This window comes from Panicum virgatum, chromosome 3K, assembly GCF_016808335.1.
Source record: "Panicum virgatum strain AP13 chromosome 3K, P.virgatum_v5, whole genome shotgun sequence".
Taxonomy (NCBI): domain Eukaryota; kingdom Viridiplantae; phylum Streptophyta; class Magnoliopsida; order Poales; family Poaceae; genus Panicum; species Panicum virgatum.
The window spans coordinates 42,879,682-42,901,865 of NC_053138.1; the positions used below are offsets into that span (position 1 = coordinate 42,879,682).

Sequence of the window (22,184 nt, forward strand, 5' to 3'; positions counted from 1 at the left end):
CTATTGGTGCTGGACACCCGCCCTAAGTTGATGCGGCGGCCGACTTCGGGATTTCTGCACAAGCGGCGCATGAAGCGGCATGTCCCCCGAAGTGCGCGGAGGTCCTCCATTGGAAGCCATGAGGTCACAGCGATGTTGCCCGCAATCTGAACGAGCACATCGAAAGGAAGGTGATTGTCGGCTCGACGATGAGTCAGAACCAGAAGGGGCGTGAGACGAGGCATTGATGGAGCTGCGGCGGGAGCGTGGATTGCGGGGAGGCGGAGCGGTGCAAAAAAACCCTCATTTGGAGCTCTTGAATGGGTCGCCAGGAGGTGCTGCAGTGGGGATGGTGTGCAGCCGCGTCAATGTCGGCGAGCCGGAGCCGGTGATCGGAGAGGACGCGGTGGATTTGGTGGGGGCTGAACTACTGCTCTCTCTTGCAACTAACACGCCGTCGCGGTGGAGAGTTGGGGATTTTTTTGGGAGGGGAGGGGAGGGGAGGGGAGGGGAAGTTGAGTTGGCGCCGTGTCTCGAGGGATGCCAATGGTCACGACAAATGTGGTTGGAAGGAGTATCTGGTCCCTCTTCACCGGTCGCTGACAGGTGGGACCCACGTGTCAATCTCAGGTGTGGCCAGCCGCACCTCCTATCTCAGATCATGATCGTGGAAGAAACTCTCGTTTGGAGCTCTTGAATGCGACGCCAGGAGGTTCCGGCAGCGACGTGTCTTGGTGGGATGGCAACCTCATGCGGAACAGTAACCGGTGCAGCCTTTGGTACGGGAAAGGTCACATACTGCGATTCTTCTCGCCCGTGTTCGATCCTTTGGAGTAGAATAATCATTCAAAAAATTAAAATATACAGTAACCGGCCCCTCTTTGCAAGTCGCCGACAGGTGGGACCCGCGTGTCAATCTCACAGAACTAACGGACGTGATGAAGGCACCTGGTCAGCGCGTCGCGTCCACGTCTCTTGTTTTGTGGCCCCTGGTTTCTGTGCCCCATATGTCAATGGCTATTGGGTGGAAACAACTCGGGACTCCGACAGTGTGGACGCAGTGTCCCCAAAATTCATGAAGCAGAAGCAATAATACATCATATATATCTACACTGCTTTAATTAACTACTAATAATTATCTAACTCTAAAATACATGAAGCAAAAGCAGCATAAAGCAAAAGCTACACTACTAATAATTCAGTCTAGATTAAGCTGTCCTCTGGAATACTATAGTGCAGTGGATAGATGAAAGCAAAAGGAAAGTAATGTGGTCCCAATCCAAATTTACAAATTAAATGCAGCACAAGAACAGATTGGGCTCGAAACAAATTCGGCAGTCCTTGCTGCAAAACACTTTGCATCCAAATTGCGGCAATAGTAGAACAACAACGGAATCGCACTTACCGCACTGCACGGATCTACATCGGCGCGCATCGGTAACACCACCGCCTTTCTACTCATCTGGAGCCAGATTCTCAGCATAGTGACTCTCTCGCGGATGTGGTAACACTCCTCGTTGCTCAACATTTTGGCGCCGCCCCATGGCACCTTCACCGGTTCATCGCCGACCGCCTGTCTCATGTATTGCCTAGCAGTATTGTCAACGCCGGTGCCACCATTGGCCTTGTACAGGAGGACGGCAGCCACATAGGCTGCCACTTTGTGTTCGCCGCGGGCGGCGTGCTCGAGATTCTTGTCGATGACTGGCAAGGGTCTGAGTAGTGGATAATGGAGGACGGCAATCATCCCAATGATGAAGCAGGCCTCCAAGTTGCCCACTTGGGCCAGGCGATTAAGGAGGGTCAGATAGCCATCATGGACGTACCAATACATCTTGTAAAACCGCTTGACGGAGATGAGCTGGCCGACTTCGGGGTTAGTGCACACGCGGCGCATGAAGTGGCAGCTCGCCCGAAGAAAGCGGAGGTCTTCCATTGGCCGCACCGAGGTTGCAGCAACGCGGCCCGCGATTCGAATGGCCAACTCAATAGGGAGATCCGCCAGCGACGATGGGCGGCGTCGCCTCGCCGCCATGAGAGCCGGCCGGCGAGGATGGAGCTTTGGTGTGTGCACGTAGGCGAGCCAGAGATGAGGCGTTCAGATTACTTTAGCTCGAGAGGGGCAAGGCGGAGGGAGAGAGTTGTGGATTTCTTGAAAAAAAACCACCAATTTTCGATAGGGGAGACGAAGTTCAGCAGGCGCTGCCGATAGCTTTGGCGGGAAGATGCGCGGGAAAAAGACCCAACCCCTCTTCTCCGGTCGCCGACAAATGGGACCCGCATGTCAATCTCACAAAAGAAAATGGATGGTCCCCTATCCTTAAGTAGTCAGGGGCATTCTAAATAGAATGCGAGTATGGTCTTCACATTGGGCCTTTCTTTTTCATGAGCTGGATGGAGTGGATCCTGGTAGGCGGTGGCTCACTCAAACTTCTCTGCCTACACCATAGCAATGTCGTATCGGGCCTGACTTTGAAACGGGCCCAGGCCTTATATCTGCTGGCACCACCTGGCCACGGTGGACGCTGGACAGGCCAAACATGATAGCCATGGCCCATGGGTGACGGGCGACGGCCTGCTGGCCCGCACTCGTACACGTGGACGTCAGCTCACTGCTATCCAGTGGAGCCTGCGTTGACATATTTGACCCACAACCCTAACATGTGGACCTTCTGGTTTCAGTCAACACACATGGCTACCAGCTAGACATACTGAACCAGTTAACCGGGGCCTACAGTTGCACGTGTTACCCCACGTCAGCCTGCTCTGCCCGCACCGGTCAAACCTCTCGCAACGGACTCGCGTTGATATAGTTGACCAGCTACCGTTCCATGACGAATCACCCCGGTCTAGTTCTATGACGAATCGTCACACGTGGCAGCCGGTCTGGTTCAATGACGAATCACGTCGATAGCAGATAAGAGGACTAGATGGCGAATTTTTTTGTGATGATATGAAATATTCTTTTGTGACGCGTGTTTTACTTTCGTCATAGTTCTGCAGGTGCTGAGGGCTGTGCTGATGAACTATGACGGAACCCAATGTGTTCTGTGACGCGTATTTTGCTTTTGTCACGGTTGCGTAGTGTCCGAGGGCTGACGACAAAGACCTATGACGAACCTGTCTCTTTTTGTCAAATATGTGGTTTGTTCAATGACGAAGCTAAAAACGTCAAGCGGAATAACATCATGGATGCTATTATTTCTACTAGTGGTTGCAAGTTATTTCTTCTACCTTATATTAGTGTACTCACATTCCTCAGTGAATACGATACCCTGAAATAATCGGTGAAAGCTACAGTGGTATCCGTGCGCTTGTGGATTCTATTCATGACGATACAAAGTACCAACATGCAGCAAAGCAAGAGCACATGATCTGCTGTCATTGTTCCCATCACTGTTCAGTTTGTCTGCATCAAGCAAATGATAAAATAAAGACATGGAAATATTAGACTGATCCTTGTACTGCCATTTGGTTTATGCTAAGGAAAACACATTAACTGTGGTTGATATATATTACTATCTAGTTAAACGATTTAGATGAAAGAGACAAGTACTTGGCGATATCTACAAACAAAAACAAAAACATGTTTTGTGAAAACCTGTCGATCTGTCTCCAATCCCTCCCTTGCAGCCTTAGGTGGAAAAGATAATGCGTGGATTATGACTTTGACATAATCAGCACCCGAGCAGAAAACTCATTCTCTTATAATTAAGCTTGATGAAGGGATGCCTATAGCAATTTCAGGGGGAAAAAATAACCAGAATGTACAAAAGAGGTCCATCATATGAAAAACTTTGTGGTGGAAGTTAGAGATACTTTATCCTCCTCCACGCCAAGGGTTCTCAGACCTGCAGTTTTGCAATAGTTATCAATGAAAGTGGCCTTCTTAATCAGCCACAAAATAAATCAAGATCCACAAACAAATTTTCATCCCCAAATTAAACTACATGATAGGTTTATGAAAAAATATCAAACTGTAAACTGCATGTGCTAGGTGCGCATCCAGGGTGCTAAAATACTTATTTCAAGGGACAGATTAAGCAGTTTTCATATCAATGGATAGAATTGGACATTTACCTCACCCAAATTTCAACACCCAATGGATAAAATTGGATATTTACGACTCGATCTAATCATATCCAACCAGTTTATCGAACCCTAGTTGCCCAAATCGAAAGCCACGGGAACCAGAGGTAAGTTATGCTTGGGGCTCACCTTGGGGTGGACTTCAAGCAGACGTATGGAGTATGGATGCTGGATTGGTGTGGGAGAGTCGTCTGGGGAGGGGCAGGAGGCGAACTGCGTCGCTGCACTTCGGCGTGGGGGGCTCGCTGACGTCAGAGGCGTTCGTGATGAGATGTGCCCGCTTGCCGCCTGGCTGCGATTCCGCTCAGGCGCATATGGGCCCCTGGCCGCCTGCCTGCGATTTTGCCCTAATCATAGGAGGAGGACGTGGCGGCGGCGAGCGCCATGGGGTGCACGGAAGGCGGGGGAAGAGGCCATGGCGCCGTGCGGGCACAAGGCGAGGAGGGGAAGGAGGCCGTAGCGGCATCGAGGGTGAACGCGAAGGCAAGGCTCGTACGGAGCCTCCGAGGGCGACGGCGCCGGGAAGCAGCGGACCCCCACCTGTTGGCCGACAGCGTGGGCTGAACGGGCGGCGATCTCGGCAGCGGTATGCCCCGCTATTGTGCAGCATCCAGGCCACTCCTCCACCTCGCGGGTCGCGCGAGCCGCACCGCCGGGCCGCCGCCGCTGCTGGCTGGGCACGTCGCATCGCCTCCGCAGGGGGGACTGCAGGGGGAGGGGAGTTGGAAGGGCAGCGGGGGAGAATGGGGAGAGGACAGAGAAGAAGGGGAGGCGGCAGAGAGGTGGCGGCGGGAGGGATGGCGTCTGCGAGGAAGGAGAAGGGAGGCGTTATTGACGTGGTCGGGGTGGGTACCGCGAGCGGGTAAGCGGAGAGGCATGGTGACAAAAAGATCAAGGATTTGGGAGAAATATTTTAGAATCATCAATTTTTGCATTGTCGAATCCTGTCAACCCTGGTTCAACCAAAAAGTTTTTGATTCGTGGGCCCTCCGTGAGAGGGTGGGGGTAAATTTTTTTGGTGAGAGGCTATTTCAATTGTTTTTATTCCTTGTAGTATATATAGATATAGATCTGCATAATATGATTTCACATTGCATCATGGAACATAGCTGGGGGACACATACGGACCTAGCTAGGTCACTGAGGACAACACAGTACTGGACAACGCAGGAGAATAATATAGCTGACGAGGGTTTGTTCCGTCTCCTTTCATAGTGGCAATAATCAGGTTGATCATCCACTACTACTAGCCTCGACCAGCCCAGTCGTTGGTACCCGATTCAACATTATATTCCATGATCGATATATATTATCGGCGAAACCATAGCGGCAATCATTCACTCAGCCATGTGGTGACGCGTCGCCGTGTCGATCGTGGCAGATTCTTCTTGTGAGCCTCCAGAAGCCACCAGCCCACCTGTCTAGCTCCGGTCTTTGTCCACTGTCCATCCCTGCAACATTCTCTTCTCCTTCCTCCGTCCATCATACCACCGTTTTTCTTTTTGAGGATTATCATACCTCCATTTAAACAGAAGCTCTATGCAGGCATGGTGCTTATTAGTTGGGACTTGAGAGGTGCTCGACTTCTGGGAGGAAAATAAAAAGCTGTGCGGACTTAGCTTTGCCGTGCAAATGGCGATGCCGGTGGAGACGGCGGTGTGCATCGCGCGCAACGTGTTCCTGCTGCTGGACGGCTGGGTCTGGACGTGCGTCCTCGCCGCTGATGAGACCGCACGCCTCCTCCGTTCCGCAACGCAGTGATCGTCAAACATACTGATCAAGGTGAGTCATCACCAGAAGTTGATTATTTTTCCCAGAGCTTCCTCACAGCCAACGCTGTTCTATTTGCAGACTTCGGGACAGTTCTTAAATTTAGTTCCGCTATACGTTCGTTTTAGTAGTTGGATTTCATGCCCCTTCTGCATACAAATTTTCTTGAATGAAGTTACCAAATTAACTGGTCATGTACTCAGTCCTCCCAAATTAAACTCCCATGCCCCTGTTGATACTGAGAAAATGTAAAAGCTACAAGTCACTTGTCTTGTACTTTTTGCACTTTTCCTTTATATTAAACTGACAGAGCATGTTTAAAATCATAGTCTAACGCCGCGACACGCAGGCTGGAACACCTTCAGAAATAAAAACAGAAAAGAAATCTCTCCTACCAATCTGCCCAAAATCGTGAGCCACTCCATTTGCACTCTGGTTGCACCGTGAGACTTTGAAGCGCTGAAATATTTGCAGCATCTTTTTGGCTTCTTCTATGATGAAACAACTGGTGGAGCGGTTTGTAGTACTATCATTCAGAGCTTGTACTGAAGCCAAACAGTTTGATTCCTGCCAAATAGAACCTTTGTAAACTGAGAGGGTTCTGCGGATGCCCACCAGGGCTGCTAGACATTCAACTTCTTTAGCTGAGTAGCAGAGGTGGTTGCTGGACCAACCTGAAAAAATGACTTCACCCAAGTGAATTCTAGCAACAAAGCCTAGACCAGCATGTTGTGTGTTAGCATCGAAACCAGCATCAACGTTCAGTTTTATCATTCTCCATGGAGTGGGTGTCCAAGAAGCCTTTTTCTTAGACATATCTTCGGCATCCAGCTGGAGTAAAGCTGGCTCAGAGTGAGAAGGATTTTTACCATTTATTGAAGTCGATGGAGAAACCACACCTAAGTTCAAGGAAGCAATGTAGTTTTCTAGAAAATTTACCGAATTACCGAAGAAGAGACGGGGCAATCACCTTTCCCGAACACAACAGCATTCCTATGGTGCCAGATTCTCCAGAAGAGAAGCATCAATTTTTCTCTTATGTCTTTGTCAACTTTGTTGAGTAGCACAATAACCCAATCAGGACCTGTGTAGTTGAAAGACAATTCGTCAGGGACTTTCCATGATGCCGAAGAGCATGTCTTAATGCAGTGGCTTTTGTACCTTGGACAGGTTCCATGCAACAAATCAAGCATGTTGCATCAGAGATTAAATAGTGGCGTAATTTGGAGTATGAATGCATACAAGTCCATTTTGCATGTTGGATGGCCAGATCCACAGGCCCATCAGTAACTTGCATTTTCTTTAAAAATGATTTATATATAGCTGCTATTACAAGACTGAAGTACTTGTGGCCACTTGTACAAACAGGTGGCGCTACGCGCACAGAGATCACACGGGCTTGTCGTCAGTTAAGTATTTCATATTTATGCTTAGTGTAATCTGTTTCTACTTAATTTGATGATGTGCATAACACAGAAGTTGAGAACAGACCGTTATTATTTTAGGTCAAGTATATACGGTTAATCGGTGTTCAAAGATTAGCATGGTTGGGATGACAAATGTCGAGCTATTATCTTTGTATAATATAATCCATTTTGAGATATTGATTCTTTTATCCCATTTCGTGTCCATTCGGCGGTAGATATATATGGATCATATATTTTCTAATTCTTCATTATAGAGATGTAAATGCGAAACAGTTCATAAATATTCTCCGTTCGTTTCATTTGTATTGTAAGTAATTAGCCGGCCGGGCACAAACACACTCTGGTGAGGGGATATAACATCCTACATGAAGGATCTTAGGCGTTCACCAAGCATTTAGACAACTTTATATAGAACATTGCATAAAGTAATCAGCCTTAAGTCATTTAGCTGCTCGGGGTGAGCAACCTTAGGGATGAGGACAATGGCAAAATCATTTACCTCCACGGACATAACTCCCTCAGAGAAAAAAAAAAGCCTTAAGAGCTTTGATTACATCTTCCTTCAGCAAGCTCCAGTTGCGCTGAAGAAATCTTACTGGGAAGCCATCCAGCCTCGGAGCCTTTGAAAGAAATTGGGTACTCATAGCCTAAGAGGGGGAGAGGTGAAATATGCAATCTAAAATCTTAATCCATGGCTCCAACTAGTTTGCACATAAACTTAAATTAAAATATGCTATCTAGATGTGCAACTATAGTTCTTCTAGTGTGAAACTTTATTCCAAAAGAATTTTACAACATATAGCCAATCCTAGCAAGCTACTACTCTAAGAATGTAAAGGCACTAATGTGGCAAAATATGAAATGCGGTAACGTAAAGAAGGGATGAAGAGAAACGAACTCTTAACATAAAGATGTATCTCATGGTATCGGTAGGCACTAAGCCACACCTAGTCCACGTTATTGAAGTACTCAATTAAGAGTATCGCTTCTCAGCCATCAAGCCTCTCCCGAGGACACCTTGACTTGCCGCGAAGGCTAGGCCACCAAGGCTCAGACCAAGTTCCCGGTCACCTTGATCCAGCTTTGTACTAAAAAGCTTCTCCACGAAGGATGGGGTCTCCACGTCCCCTGCACAAAGCCATCGACGCCACTCCACACTAAGCCAGAGGGTTAAAGACATAGCCGGCAAGCCACCAAGGCTCCAAGGGGCTGGCGCACCAAGATATAAGGTTGGTTCACTCAAGAATCAACGCACAAGGCACATCACCTTACTCTCACACTCTCATCTCAAGAGCTAATTCTTGCATTAACACTTACAAAGTTTGCACTAAAACCTATAGATGTGATCACTAAGCATTTGGATGGCTTGGAGACATTCTTCAAAGTGTGTGTGTGTTCCCTAAACTCCGGATACGCGTCGGTTCCACCGGGCGCACATAGCTTCGAGCTAACCATGGACCTCTCACAACTACATACCTGCTCCTGACATGAACATACCGTCGGTTGTACCGATGTAGTGTCGGTTTAACCAGTCCTTAAGGGTCCTCTGTGTCAAACCAAAATAGGCTCTCCGGACAATATATAGACAAATGCACCGATGTGTTATACTTCCTTATCTTTGGTTCTACAGGTGAGCTATCTTCAGCTGCACCTGAGCATACAATGCTCACATCAATGCACCAACACATGTTATCGGTTTAAACGTTGCCTGGGTGTCGGTTAAACCAGCCATTGTTGGCGGCTGCGCTTGATCAATTTGATGCTTAGTCCAATCTACCGACCTATTATATAACTAGCTAGGGTGTCGATTTAACCGGTGCTTGCATTCCTGCTGACACTTATCTAACTCGTCGCTACTGTCACTTGGATGCTTTAAATATATGAATTAGACATCTAGGATATGGTTTGGACAACATCCATGGGACCTAGAAAATGTACAAATATGATCTCACAAACTTGCTAGTCTAATTGATTATATTGTCGCACAATCACCAAAATCACAAACTATAACCTAATGGGACTATGTTTCTTACCGCCTTCAGTGGACCGATCTGATACAGAGCATCCCCAATTTCTTCGTTAGTGAATTTTTTGCACAATTGCTTATTCATCTCCCGGGAAACCCGTCCCTCGATCATGGAGACCAAGTAGTCAGGGACAACACCGCCGTCACGCGTGTATAGGGCCTGAAAGAAATCCCGGGCCATTGAAGCCATCAAGTCAGGGACACCACTGGCCATTATCAGCTTTTAACCGCTTAATCTATTTCTCCTTGACCGCCATACTGCTTTCTGATGGAAGAACTTAGTATTTCTGTGGCTCTCTCCTAGCCACGAGATAAGAGAACGTTGCAACCACATCATCTCTCACAAGACAGTATTTTGTACATTTCTGCCGCGCCGTCCTCCTTGCCGCAGCTCTGCTATCATCCGAGTCGTGAGCTCTTCTAGCTTCTTGCGAACTGAACCGAATTTCTCCTGACTCCAGCTGTGTCACCCTACGACCCTGAGGGACCGAAACTGGCGACCAGAGGGGGGTGAATGGGAGCCAATCAAAATTTCTTTCAAAATTGATCTGTCGGCCTATATCCCGAAAATCACCACAAACCCTCAAATCCTAGATGAGGTGTGGAGTAGCTATAGAAGAGCTAAACCAACACAAATCACCCCGAGGAACGAGCGAGAGAAAACACGGAAGCTATCGAGAAAAACTGCAGACCTCATAGTCAGGGACCGGTCAGACCGCTCGCTCTAGGCGGTCAGACCGGTCGGGCTGGATTTGAAATTCCAGACTGGTCAGAACGGTTGCTCCGACCGGTCAGACCGGTTTCTGCGACCGGTTAGACAGCTTCTGCCCAGATCAGAATTCCAGCCCGCGAAATTGAGGTGATTTCAAGATTACTCGTTCAAATCAACACCAAATGGTCTCAAAATTTGCAAGGAGGTTCCTGGGATAGAGACGAACCTCTCCACAAAAAGAATTAACCCAAAGCGCAAAGGATCACTAGAATTTCGAGGGGGAAAGAGGCAAAAGAGGGTTTTCCAACAACTCCAAAAACCTCAATCAGAGGGACTCGTGATTCTCGGGGGTTTAGCTCTAGGCTAGGTGGTCGAGATGCAAATCACGGAGTCCCTAAACCCACCAAGTGAAAGTTTTAATCCCAAAAACCACCAAAAGAGAGGAAATCAATCCAAGAACAAAAGATGAACGGGAACACAAGAGAGCTGCTCAAAAGGGTCCTCGATTTCATTCAAATTCATCATGATTTACAGAGGAATTCACCTATACAAGAGCTAGATCTCCACCCATTCATCCACCCTCTCAAATTTGTGGACCTAGCTATAATCTAGACCACTTTGCCATGGAGACCTCGACCTAACCCTAGAACAGAGAGAGGAGCAAGGAAAAACAGAAAAGACTCGTGGTTTGGAGGCTCACCTGTCCAAGGGGGCAGGTAAGAGGTATTTATACCATCTCGGGGCCGACCGGTCAGACCGGTCCCTTTCCAGAAATGTCGTCCACCCTGACTCGAATACTAAAACGCCCGTAGGGGCAAAACCGGAAAGGGTACAAGATCTTATCCGACGGCGGAGTTTCTTTCTTTGACTCAAAGCCTTCTCCACGATGCCGCCACGTCGATGCAGATCTGATCCGTGGTTTTGAGGGGTCCGCGAAACCCCGTGAGGTGGCCGGTTTTGAGAAAACCGCCAAAACTCAACGCGCGGGAAGATTCCCGCCTCCACGCCGTGGCCTTGGACGCCGTTCCCGCCTCGACCTTCTGACGGCCCTAGACGCCGCCCGACGCCCGTCACCTCCTCGCCCGCAGCGAGGCCCTAGACGCCGTCGACGCCCGTCACCTCCGCCAGTCCCGAGATCGATGCTCGTGCCTCCACGACTTGGCGTCTTCAGCCGCCGTCCGCCAGCTTGGTTTTGTGGCGCAAACCAAGAAACCCGCAATCCACCAGTGCTTGCGCCCTTGATCCAGGAGTGGATGCCACAGCTGCCGCCCGGCCCGAGCTCCGGTCCCGGCTACCCTTCACCGCCGTCCACCGCACGGTCCATCGGCCACAGCACCTCCACGGCAGCTCACCGTCGACAATCGACGCCCGTGTACCTGCAACTAAAGACCAAGCACACGATCACACCGCACGGTTGACAATTCACTCATCACAGCCAGGAGTGAGTACTGCTCATTCCTCAATCTCCCCCTTGATGAGTGCATTGTCAACACACCACCTGTAACCAGAGAAGTGAAAAATAAAAGGTGGCAAGAAGAAAGTGAAGAACTCAAGCAAGTGGCAAAAAGCTCAGAAAGGCAAGAACAGTCACTTACTCAAGCAAAGATCGATTCCCTAAGACAAGGGCAACAGCTCGACGCAGTCGATCAAAAGCCAAAACATGACTCCTCAAAGACAGAGGTAAAGCTCGATGTTGTCATGCAAGAAGCGGAGGGAAAGCGAGGAAAGATCAGGAGCCAAAACAAAGCAGACACTCCCCATGCAGAGCCTTTCCCTCTCACAAGTGCAACTCTACCAAAATGATACACTCTCAAAGCCCTGTGCGCAACAAGTGTTTCAAAAATCAAACAAGTCTCCCCCTTGTTCGATCACTTCTCTCCCAAAAATTCTCCCCCTTGTTGGCACATGCACACATCAAGCCTAAAAAATGCCTAAACCTCCCCCTGAAATCATGCTATGTAATGAACGTCGTGCAGAGGGTGTAAGTGAAACATTCAGGCATACAAAGATATGATCATCTAGTGACAGGCATGTGTGCTTCATAAACAGGAACTGAATCTAGCTCAACAGGGTATATCAATCAAGTCCAGAGCTAGCAAGTTCAGTTCAGCAAAAATAAAAGCATCACCCATGATCTAGCAACAGCAAGTAGGTGAAAGAAAGCAGTGCTAGCCAAACTCATACAAGGTGATCCAAAGCAGCCAATATATTTTATCATGAACCAATTTTGCATCTCAAAACTTGCATTTGAACGAAAAGTTAACAGGTTATATCAAGCAAGTGTTTCTGCCAGGGGTTGAAAGCTTGTCATGCTTTACTTAGCAGCGAGGCCAATCCTATGCCAAAGGCAGTCAGAAGCTTAAGGCACTCGCTTCAGTCATGCACAGCCTTGCCCGGGTTCTCACTAGTGCTATGTGAGCCGTCCCGAAAGCTCGATCAGTGCGACAAGCAATCCCACATGGATCTTTTCAATCCATTTCAGACATATATTTAACAATTTTAGCTCATGTCAAAGATTAAAAACCACACTAGCATGAATAAGATAGCAAAGCGTATCAATACAACCTAACATGCTAGTAGCCAGACAGGGTGATCATGTTTTCAGATTTTCAAATCAAAATAGCTTAACTCAGATGATATGACATATACTGAAGAGCAAGCTATACATGATCAAGTCTAAGAAACTACACTAGCAAGCACTAGAGGATCATAACAGTGTATACAAGAATGCCAGTGTAGTGAAGCAATGCAAAATGCAAACATGTACAATGCAAATGCATCTATCAGAAGCTAAAAAGAGAAGAGAAACAAAAACAAAGACCTACAAAAAGCTAACCAAAGAGAAGTCAGCGATCAAAAGGGGTAACAAACCACAAGCTCCCCTCGCAAGCGAGCAAAGGTGTCCTGCTCAAGTGGTTTGGTGAGGATATCTGCAGTTTGCCTCTCTGAAGGGACATGGTTCAAGTCTATGTGGCTTCTCTCATGGTTATCTCGCAGGAAGTGGAACCGGATATTGATGTGTTTGGTTCTGGAGTGTAGGACAGGGTTCTTTGCAATGCTAATGGCGGACATGTTGTCTACCAAAATGGGAACCCTACCAAAACTCAATCCATAATCCTGCAAGGTCTGTTTCATCCAAAGGATCTGGGAGCAACAGCTAGCAGCGGCAACATACTCAGCTTCTGTGGAAGAAAGCGCTATGCTAGCCTGCTTGCGAGAGGACCAAGACACCAAAGATGTACCGAGAAATTGACAAGTGCCGGATGTCGACTTGCGATCCAACCGACACCCACCGAAATCGGCATCAGAAAAGCCAACCAAAACCAGAGAAGAATCCACAGAGTACCAGAGACCAAACTCAGGGATGAATTTCAGATACCTGAAGATGCGTTTCACCACCTGCCTGTGGGAGGTGCGCGGCGAAGCCTGATATCGCGTACAGAGGCCGACATCGAAGTGAATGTCCGGCCGGGTCGCCGTCAGGTACAGGAGAGAGCCAATCATGCTCCTGTACTCCTTCTGGTCCACCGCCTCACCATCCAAGTCCTCATCAAGTGTCGTCGATGTGCTGATCAGAGTCGGCTGAGGAGACAAGTCCCTCATGTCGAACTTCCGCAGCAAGTCCCTCGTGTACTTGGCTTGATGGATGAATGTGCCCTGGGAAGTTTGCTTGATCTGCAGCCCGAGGAAGAACTGCAACTCACCCATCATGTTCATCTCGAACTCCCTGGACATCTGCTCAGAGCATGAGAAGAGCCACCAAAGATGATATCATCCATGTATATTTGAACCAACAAAAAGTCAGAGCCAGAGCGCATGAGGAACAACGTTTTATCAACACATCCCATTTTAAAACCTTGAGCAAGCAAGAAGTTTTTAAGCCTATCGAACCAAGCTCTAGGCGCCTGTTTCAAACCGTAAAGAGCTTTCTGGAGTTTGTAAACTCGGTTTGGAAACTTGGGATTTTCAAAACTAGGGGATTGTTTCACATAAACTTCCTCTTCAATAAAACCATTCAAGAAGGCAGATTTCACATCCATTTGGAAAACTTTAAAACCCTTGGAAGCAGCAAAAGCAAGAAAGATTCGAATCGCCTCTAAGCGTGCTACCAGGGCAAAAGTTTCCTCATAATCAATACCCTCTTTTTGGCAAAAACCCTGGGCTACAAGCCGAGCCTTGTTCTGCACTACCAACCCATCTTCACCTTGCTTGTTCTTGAAAACCCATTTGGTTCCAATGGGATTACAAGCAGGCGGAGGCTCAACCAAAACCCAAACCTGATTCCTTTCAAAATTTTCAAGTTCCTCATGCATGGCATTGACCCAATTGGAGTCAGAAAGAGCGTGTCCAACATATTTGGGCTCAAAAGAGGCAACAAATGCTGAATGAGCAAAGCCAGCGATACTTGTTACCTTGGACCGTGTGACTCGCTCGTTGAGGTCACCTAGCATCTGTTGAGGTGGGTGACGACGCTGAATGTGTCGCAGTGCTTCCCTTGTCGAAGTCGCCTCCTCCTCAACCAAAGCTGGTGTCTCCTCATGTGCAGCTGGGAAAGGCTGAGTCACCTGCTCGATCGGCCCCTAGGAAGTGGTTGTAGTCGGGTTGGGGCCGTCATCATCGTCTGAGCTCATGGCAGAGTCGACTGGGTCCACAGCACGCGTGGTAGCCTCAGCATCACCCTCCGCAGCTTCTTCTTCCTCATCTTCAAAGATGGGGGTGCCGAGTTCATCATCTCCTGCAACCTCAAAGACAGAAGAATTGCACAGTGCAGTCTCGTCGAAAGTGACTTCACAAGTCTCTCTGACGATGTTAGTATCAATAATCAGCACACGGTAAGTTCTAGAGTGAGAAGCATAACTGATAAAAATACCGTCAGATGACCGAGACTCAAACTTATCAAGATTTCCTTCCTTCAGCACAAAGCACCGGCAACCGAAAACTCTGATATGGTCAACACGGGGCTGGCATCCAAATCGCAACTCATAAGAAGTCTTGTGCATGAAAGCACGCAAGAAAATACGATTGGACACATAACAAGCGGCGTTAACTGCCTCAGCCCAGTACTTTCTAGGAGTCCGATGCTCATCGAGCATCGTCCTAGCCATCTCAACCAACGTCCGATTCTTCCGCTCTACAACCCCATTCTGCTGTGGAGTGTAGGGGGAAGAATACTGGTGTTCAAGACCTTGATCACTACAAAAAGTGTCAAAACGAGCATTTTTGAATTATGTGCCATTGTCACTGCGAATCGCCCTCATGGCCTGGGGTAGCTCGTTTTTCAACCTCAAGATCAAGTCTCGAACAAACTCGAAAGCCTCATCCTTGGTTCTCATGAAAAAGACCCAAGAATAATGAGAAAAGTCATCCATGATCACAAGAACGTACCACTTCCCACTTCCCACCAACCGACATCACCCGAGAAGGACCGACTGTGTCCATATGTAGCAACTCTCCAGGGTGAGTGGTCATCACTTGATTAACAGATGGATTGGAGGTGGCAACCATCTTCTCATGGCGACACGGGTGGCATTTTTAAACTTCAATTTGGGCAATCCTCGGATCAGGCCAAGTGAGCTAAGTCTCGACAACAAGTCAAAGCTCAAATGTCCAAGTCTCCTGTGCCACTTACACAGATCAGAAGAAGGACCAGCCAACAAGCAACAAGGAGGACCAAAAGGAGTTCCAGAGAAATCAACCAAGAAAACTCGGTCACGAGAAACGATCTGGCAAACCAGGTCTCCTATGAAATCCAAAACACAAGAACAACCCTCCTTGAAGCGAACTTCAAACCCATCCTCAAGAAGTTGCGAAACCGAAAGCAAATTAAAGCCAAAATTCGAAACCAAGGCAACCTCTCTCAGGGTGAAGCGATCAGAAACTCAAACAGCGCCAATACCACGTACCTTTCCCTTACCATTATCCCCAAATATGATGTATTCTTTGTGGCGCGTTGGGGTGAGGCTAGAGAACCATTTGCCATTCCCGGTCATATGGCGCGAACAACCGGAGTCCATGATCCACCTGTTCTCCAAGCCTCCAACCTACACATCAGTAGTGAGACAAAGGGTGAGCAAATATCTTCGCACTGGGGTTAGCAAAGTGTGAAGCAAACCAGTGTCGAGCTATTTGCTCTACAGAAGGGTTAGCAAAAATAGGAAAAATGTATCCCCCGTCCCGTCTACCGCGAGGCTGACGACCACCACCGTGAAGAAAGCGTGGTGCATCGTAACATCCTCCAAAGCCTCGGTCCCGTGGTCCATAGCCGTACTGAGGACGACCAGGAGCACGACCGGCAAAGCGACCACCCGCTGGAGCACGGTGATCACCACCGTCTCCCTATCCTCCACATACACGGCGCACCGAAGCATCTTGCCTACCACCACGCCGAGGAGGACCATGCACTCGAGCAGAGTACATGTCCGAGTTACGTCTCTCCTGCTCACGCCTCACGGCCTGCTTCCTGCTGAAGCAAAACTCCTCCAGGTGACCGTCTATTTGACAGTACTCGCAATGGTACCTCATCTCTCTCTTGGGAGGTGGAGGCCTTGCCTTTGGACGGGGAGGAGTAGCCCCCTTCTTCTGGGCAACCTGTGCTGCGGCAGTAGGGAGCGTATCGAGGGGATTCTTCATCTCATTGGGCTTTGGAACCCAAACCTGCTTCTGTGGAGGTGCTTTTGATAGTTCTTTAAGCACACCATCCATGGGGTCGACAAGCGAAGGCTGCGTGCTTGTACTAGCAGTGTTTAGAGCACTAGGAACTCTAGCAGCCTTGCCGATCTTACCATACAGCTTGTCAAAGTCTGACTTCGTGTAGATGTAACCGACCCCAAATCCATCACCACGCTTAAACTGCTTGATCATCATGCCCAACTACGGCTCACTACTAGAAACCCAACTAAGAATCGCCCTAAGGTATGTGTTCTCATTCTCTAAGTTGGCTTTCTCTACCGCAAGATTATCCAGATCAGAAATCAGACCAAGGCAAACATGACAATCAATAGGTGGGTTAGACTCAACGACCTTAGTCTTCCCCAAAGACTTAATCAAGGCGTTCTTCTCATCTAGCTCCGACTTAAGCGTGGGACAAAGCTTAGAAGCACCAAGCAGAACAGGCCTAGATCTAAGCTCCTCTAGCTCACACACAACAATAGCAAACTTAGACTGCAAAGAAGCTAGATCAGACTTAAAGATGGAGCACTCATCACATTCAAGCACATCACTAACAATAGGAGCGTCCTTGGCCAGTTCAAGTTCATGTTTGGCCCTAGCAACCTTGTGAGACACATCAGCAAGCGAAGTCTTGGCAACATCCAAGTTCTCCACGTTCTCATCATGCTTGGTACGGAGAGCAACAAGATCATTCATGTGAGATATGCAGCCACCGCACTCATCCTCATCAGATTTCTCTCTAGCACAAGCCAACTCAGCCCTAAGCTTCTTATGCTCTCTAGCTGCTTCCTTAAGCAGCCTTTTCTGATTGTCAAGAGCGGCGTACAACTCCTTAACCTCAGTATCAAGCAGGTCGATAGTGGAGTTTACCTCTGAATCGCTCTCGGATCCAGGAGAAGAGTCACCGTGCGTCGGTTTAGCATGTCGACCTGGAGACGCACGAGCACCATTGGCCTCACCCGCCATGGTGCAGAAGCTCTTGCGCCGACCGGCCACCAAGCAAAGGCCGATGAAGCTGGTGACTTCCTTGTCCCGCTTCTTCTTCTTCTTCTTCTTGTCATCGTCGTCGGAGGTCGGTAAAGAAGAGCGGTCAGTGTCAGAGCTCTTGTCGAGATCGCTGAGCTGCGCCAGGAAAGCCTTCTCCCGCTCTTGGCCCTGTACTGGAAGCGCTTCTTGAGCGACTCCTTGTCGAAGCGCCCTTCCCGATCACGACTGCGGTGCTTGTGGCGCCGACGTTCCTTGTTGGAGCCTCCCTCATCGCGGTCGCGGTGGCGGTAGTAGTCGAGGTTGTTGTTCTGGCCACCGCCGGACTTCTTGGGGCAGTCGGCGACGAAGTGGTTCGGATCGCCGCAGTGGTAGCACCCGGGGTTCTTCCTCCTCTGCCTATTGTGGTAGACACGCTGGAACTTGTTGATGAGGAGGCACAAGTCGTCGTCACCCAGCGTCTCTAGCTGCTCATCTGTAACATAAGGCAAAGTGGCAAGAGAAAAGCCAAGAGCAGAGTTAGCGTTAGAGCTCAATCCACCTAGGCCAGTCACAAGAGCGATGCTCTTGGAAGGAGGGGCACCATTGAGCTTGGCTCGTGTTTGGTTATCCACCTCGGTGGCCTTGAGCTTGCTGAAGAGCTCATTCACGGTCAGAGTCTCATAGCCTGCAAACTCAATGATCGTGTTCACCTTGAGATCCCACACAGAGCAGTCAAGTGCGTAGAGCAACTTGAGAGCCTTCTCATGCTCTGTGTAGTCAAGGGCATCAACAGATCTGTTCGCACTGACTTTGTTCACAATCGATTGAAACTGACTGAACATGTTGCCAATGCTCTCTCCCGGCCCTTGTGTGAAGTTCTCATATTCACACCGGTGAGTCTCGAAAAGCCTAGCCTTAACCTTAGGTGTGCCCTCGTGGTAGTTCTCAAGACACGTCCAAACCTTGTGGGCTTCCTGAAAACCCTGGACGCGTGAGAACTCTGCTCGAGAAACGCCAGCGAACAAGGCATTGATAGCCTTGGCGTTAGCCTCGTGCTCGGTCACTTGTAGAGGAGTGGTCCGAACGGCAAGCACCTCGTAAGCCTGATTCTTGGTTATATCCCAAACCTCGGCTCCTAAGCTCTGCAAGAAGGCCCGCATGCGAACCTTCCAGTAGGCATAGTCCTCGCCGGTAAATACAGGGATCTTACAAAGACTCACCATGGTCGCCAAATGGTTTTCGAACTGGTTAGGGTAATGAAAATCTTAACCAAGCTCTGATACCAATTGAGGGACCGAAACTGGCGACCAGAGGGGGGGGTGAATGGGAGCCAATCAAAATTTCTTTCAAAATTGATCCGTCAGCCTATATCCCGAAAATCACCACAAACCCTCAAATCCTAAATAAGGTGTGGAGTAGCTATAGAAGAGCTAAACCAACACAAATCACCCCTAGGAACGAGCGAGAGAAAACACAGAAGCTATCGAGAAAAAACTGCAAACCTCACAGTCAGGGACTGGTCAGACCGCTCGCTCTAGGCGGTCAGACCGGTCGGGCTGGATTTGAAATTCTAGACCGGTCAGAACGGTTGCTCCGACCGATCAGGCCGGTTGCACCGACCGGTCAGACCGGTTTCTGCGACCGATCAGACCGCTTCTGCCCAGATCAGAATTCCAGCCCGCGAACTTGAGGTGATTTCAAGATTACTCGTTCAAATCAACACCCAATGGTCTCAAAATTTGTAGGGAGGTTCCTGGAATAGAGACGAACCTCTCCACAAAAAGAATTAGCCCAAAACGCAAAGGATCACTAGAATTTCGAGGGGGAAAGAGGCAAAAGAGGGTTTTCCAACAACTCCAAAAACCTCAATCAGAGGGACTCGTGATTCTCGGGGGTTTAGCTCTAGGCTAGGTGGTCGAGATGCAAATCACGGAGTCCCTAAACCCACCAAGAGAAAGCTTTGATCCCAAAAACCACAAAAAGAGAGGAAATCAATCCAAGAACAAAAGATGAATGGGAACACAAGAGAGCTTCTCAAAAGGGTCCTCGATTTCATTCAAATTCATCGTGATTTACATAGGAATTCACCTATACAAGAGCTAGACCTCTACCCATTCATCCACCCTCTCAAATTTGTGGACCTAGCTATAATCTAGACCACTTTGCCATGGAGACCTTGGCCTAACCCTAAAACAGAGAGAGGAGCTAGGAAAAACAGAAAAGACTCGTGGCTTGGAGGCTCACCTGTCCAAGGGGGCAGGTGAGAGGTATTTATACCATCTCGGGGCCGACCGGTCAGACCGGTCCCTTCCCAAAAATATCCTCCGCCCTGACTCGAACACTAAAACGCCCGTAGGGGCAAAACCGGAAAGGGTACAAGATTTCATCCGACGGTAGAGTTTCTTTCTTCGACTCAAAGCCTTCTCCGCGATGCCGCCACGTCGATGCAGATCTGATCCGCGGTTTTGAGGGGTCTGCGAAACCCGGTGAGGTGGCCGGTTTTGAGAAAACCGCCAAAACTCCACGCGCGGGAAGATTCCCGCGTCCACGCCGTGGCCCTGGACGCCGTTCCCACCTCGGCCTTCTGACGAACCTAGACGCCGCCCGACGCCCATCACCTCCTCGCCCGCAGCAAGGCCCTAGACGCCGTCGACGCTCGTGCCTCCACGACTTGGCGTCTTAAAACGCCGTCCGCCAGCTTGGTTTTGTGGCGCAAACCAAGAAACCCGCCATCCACCGGTGCTTGCGCCCTCAATCCAGGAGTAGACGCCACAGCTGCCGTCCGGCCCGAGCTCCGGTCCCGGCTGCCCTTCACCGCCGTCCACCGCACGGTCCATCGGCCACATCACCTCCACGGCAGCTCACCGTCGACACTCGACGCCCGTGTACCTGCAACCAAAGACCAAGCACACGATCACACCGCACGATTGACAATTCACTCATCACAGCCAGGAGTGAGTACTGCACATTCCTCAGACCCATTTTTCGTGACAGCTTCTTTGCCTTTACCATCACGAAACCCATTGCTTTAAACCTTGGGCATGGCTTCATGGTTTGTTTCATAAATCAATGTGTACTAGGTGATACAGGAGAACAACCATGGTGGTATACGTTCAATCGCCAAGTTGGCATATATAATATAATCCAAATATCCAATGATTTTCGCTAAACAACTCCTGTGTGAAGCCATGGTGGCTTTGAGATTTCTCCTACATACTGTCGCAACGAGATTGGTCCAACATAAACCTACTCGATTGTTCAACTAATTAAAATTCTAATATTGATGGTCTCCTCCATGCCGTAATGGCAATCATTAATCCAGCCACAAGCATGTGGGGTGACGCCGACGCGTCGCTGGCCCGCCTGGCCGTGTCGATGGAGCTGGTAGGATCATTTCCTTTTTGTACGCGTCATGGCTGATTATCCTCGAGAGCTAGTCTCTCCGATATCGTCGTTACTACCTTCTCTTCTCCTCTCCTCTGCTTCCTCCTCCTTCACCATATAAACTGGGCTATACACTGCACACTGCCATGTGCGTGCATGGTGCTTATTAGTTGTGAGGTGGTCTCATCAAGTAGTTGCCAAGAAAAGTTGCTCGCGGATGGCGATGCCACGGGAGACGGCGGTGTCCATCGCGCACAACGTGTTCTTGCTGCTCGATGGCTGGGTCTGTACGTGCGTCCTCGCCGCCGACGAGGCCGCACGCCTCCTCCGGTCGGCCACTCACTGATCGTTCAACTATCAAGGTAAGGGTGGTTGTCTTTCCCTTGATTCATCCTATATATATAGCTAGCTTTTTCAAGGACAATCGTATCCATTTTTGTACTTTAGATAGACCAGTGTATGTTATTGAGCATATTGCAGATATCCAGTTCTTTTGATGAATTTTCGTGGAATTTTTGTGCTTGGTTTAGTAGAATGATTGGGCCGAGTTTACTAAAGATGAGGCGACCATTAGTATATCTTTTTGATCAAAAATATTTTAGGATTTAACAGCATTGTGTTTTCAGTGGTAGGTGATGTTTCCGTAGACAGCGAGACGTCTATGGTGACTTCGTCAATCTCGAGGATTTGTCGGCTCAGTCTTATTCATAGGAGTAAGATTTACGTGCATGCGTTTATAAGGATGAGTGTGCGTGCGTTGTGAGTATTTGGGTTGTACCATGTAATAAAAAAACATAACAACTCATGAGCTTCTTCCCCTTTTGGACAACATGCAAGTCATGTTTATTTGTTGGCATCTCAGGAGCTTCTCCCCAGTCCATTTTACTATCTGGGCCGTCGGCGACCGGAAAGCCTCAGCGCTTTTATAAGGCTGACATCGTGGCCACTTGTACAAACAGATCACATGGCCTTGCCCTCAGTTAGGTAGCTTCAATTTCAATGTTTACTGCAGTATGTTTCTGTCAAATTTGATGTCTGTTGTGACCAGGGTTTTAATTTTCGACCGGTCTCCGGTAACCGCCGGGCTCCGGTACCGGTATACCGGTCCGGTTTGGCCGGTTACCGGTCGGAACCGGTGGAATTCAAATTTGAATTCAAATGG

General features: G+C 48.8%; 2 long non-coding RNA genes across 2 annotated transcripts; one reads left to right on the forward strand and one right to left on the reverse strand.

Moving 5' to 3' along the window:
* Positions 1–3,666: 3,666 nt before the first annotated feature.
* LOC120701471 lies at positions 3,667–4,851 on the reverse strand. The gene is made up of 2 exons (XR_005686114.1): positions 4,198–4,851; positions 3,667–3,830 (listed from the first exon to the last, which is right to left on the reverse strand). It is a non-coding gene; the product is annotated as an uncharacterized LOC120701471 (long non-coding RNA).
* Positions 4,852–20,647: 15,796 nt separating this feature from the next.
* On the forward strand, positions 20,648–21,878 carry LOC120701472. The gene is made up of 2 exons (XR_005686115.1): positions 20,648–21,384; positions 21,649–21,878. It is a non-coding gene; the product is annotated as an uncharacterized LOC120701472 (long non-coding RNA).
* The last annotated feature ends 306 nt before the right edge of the window (positions 21,879–22,184 follow it).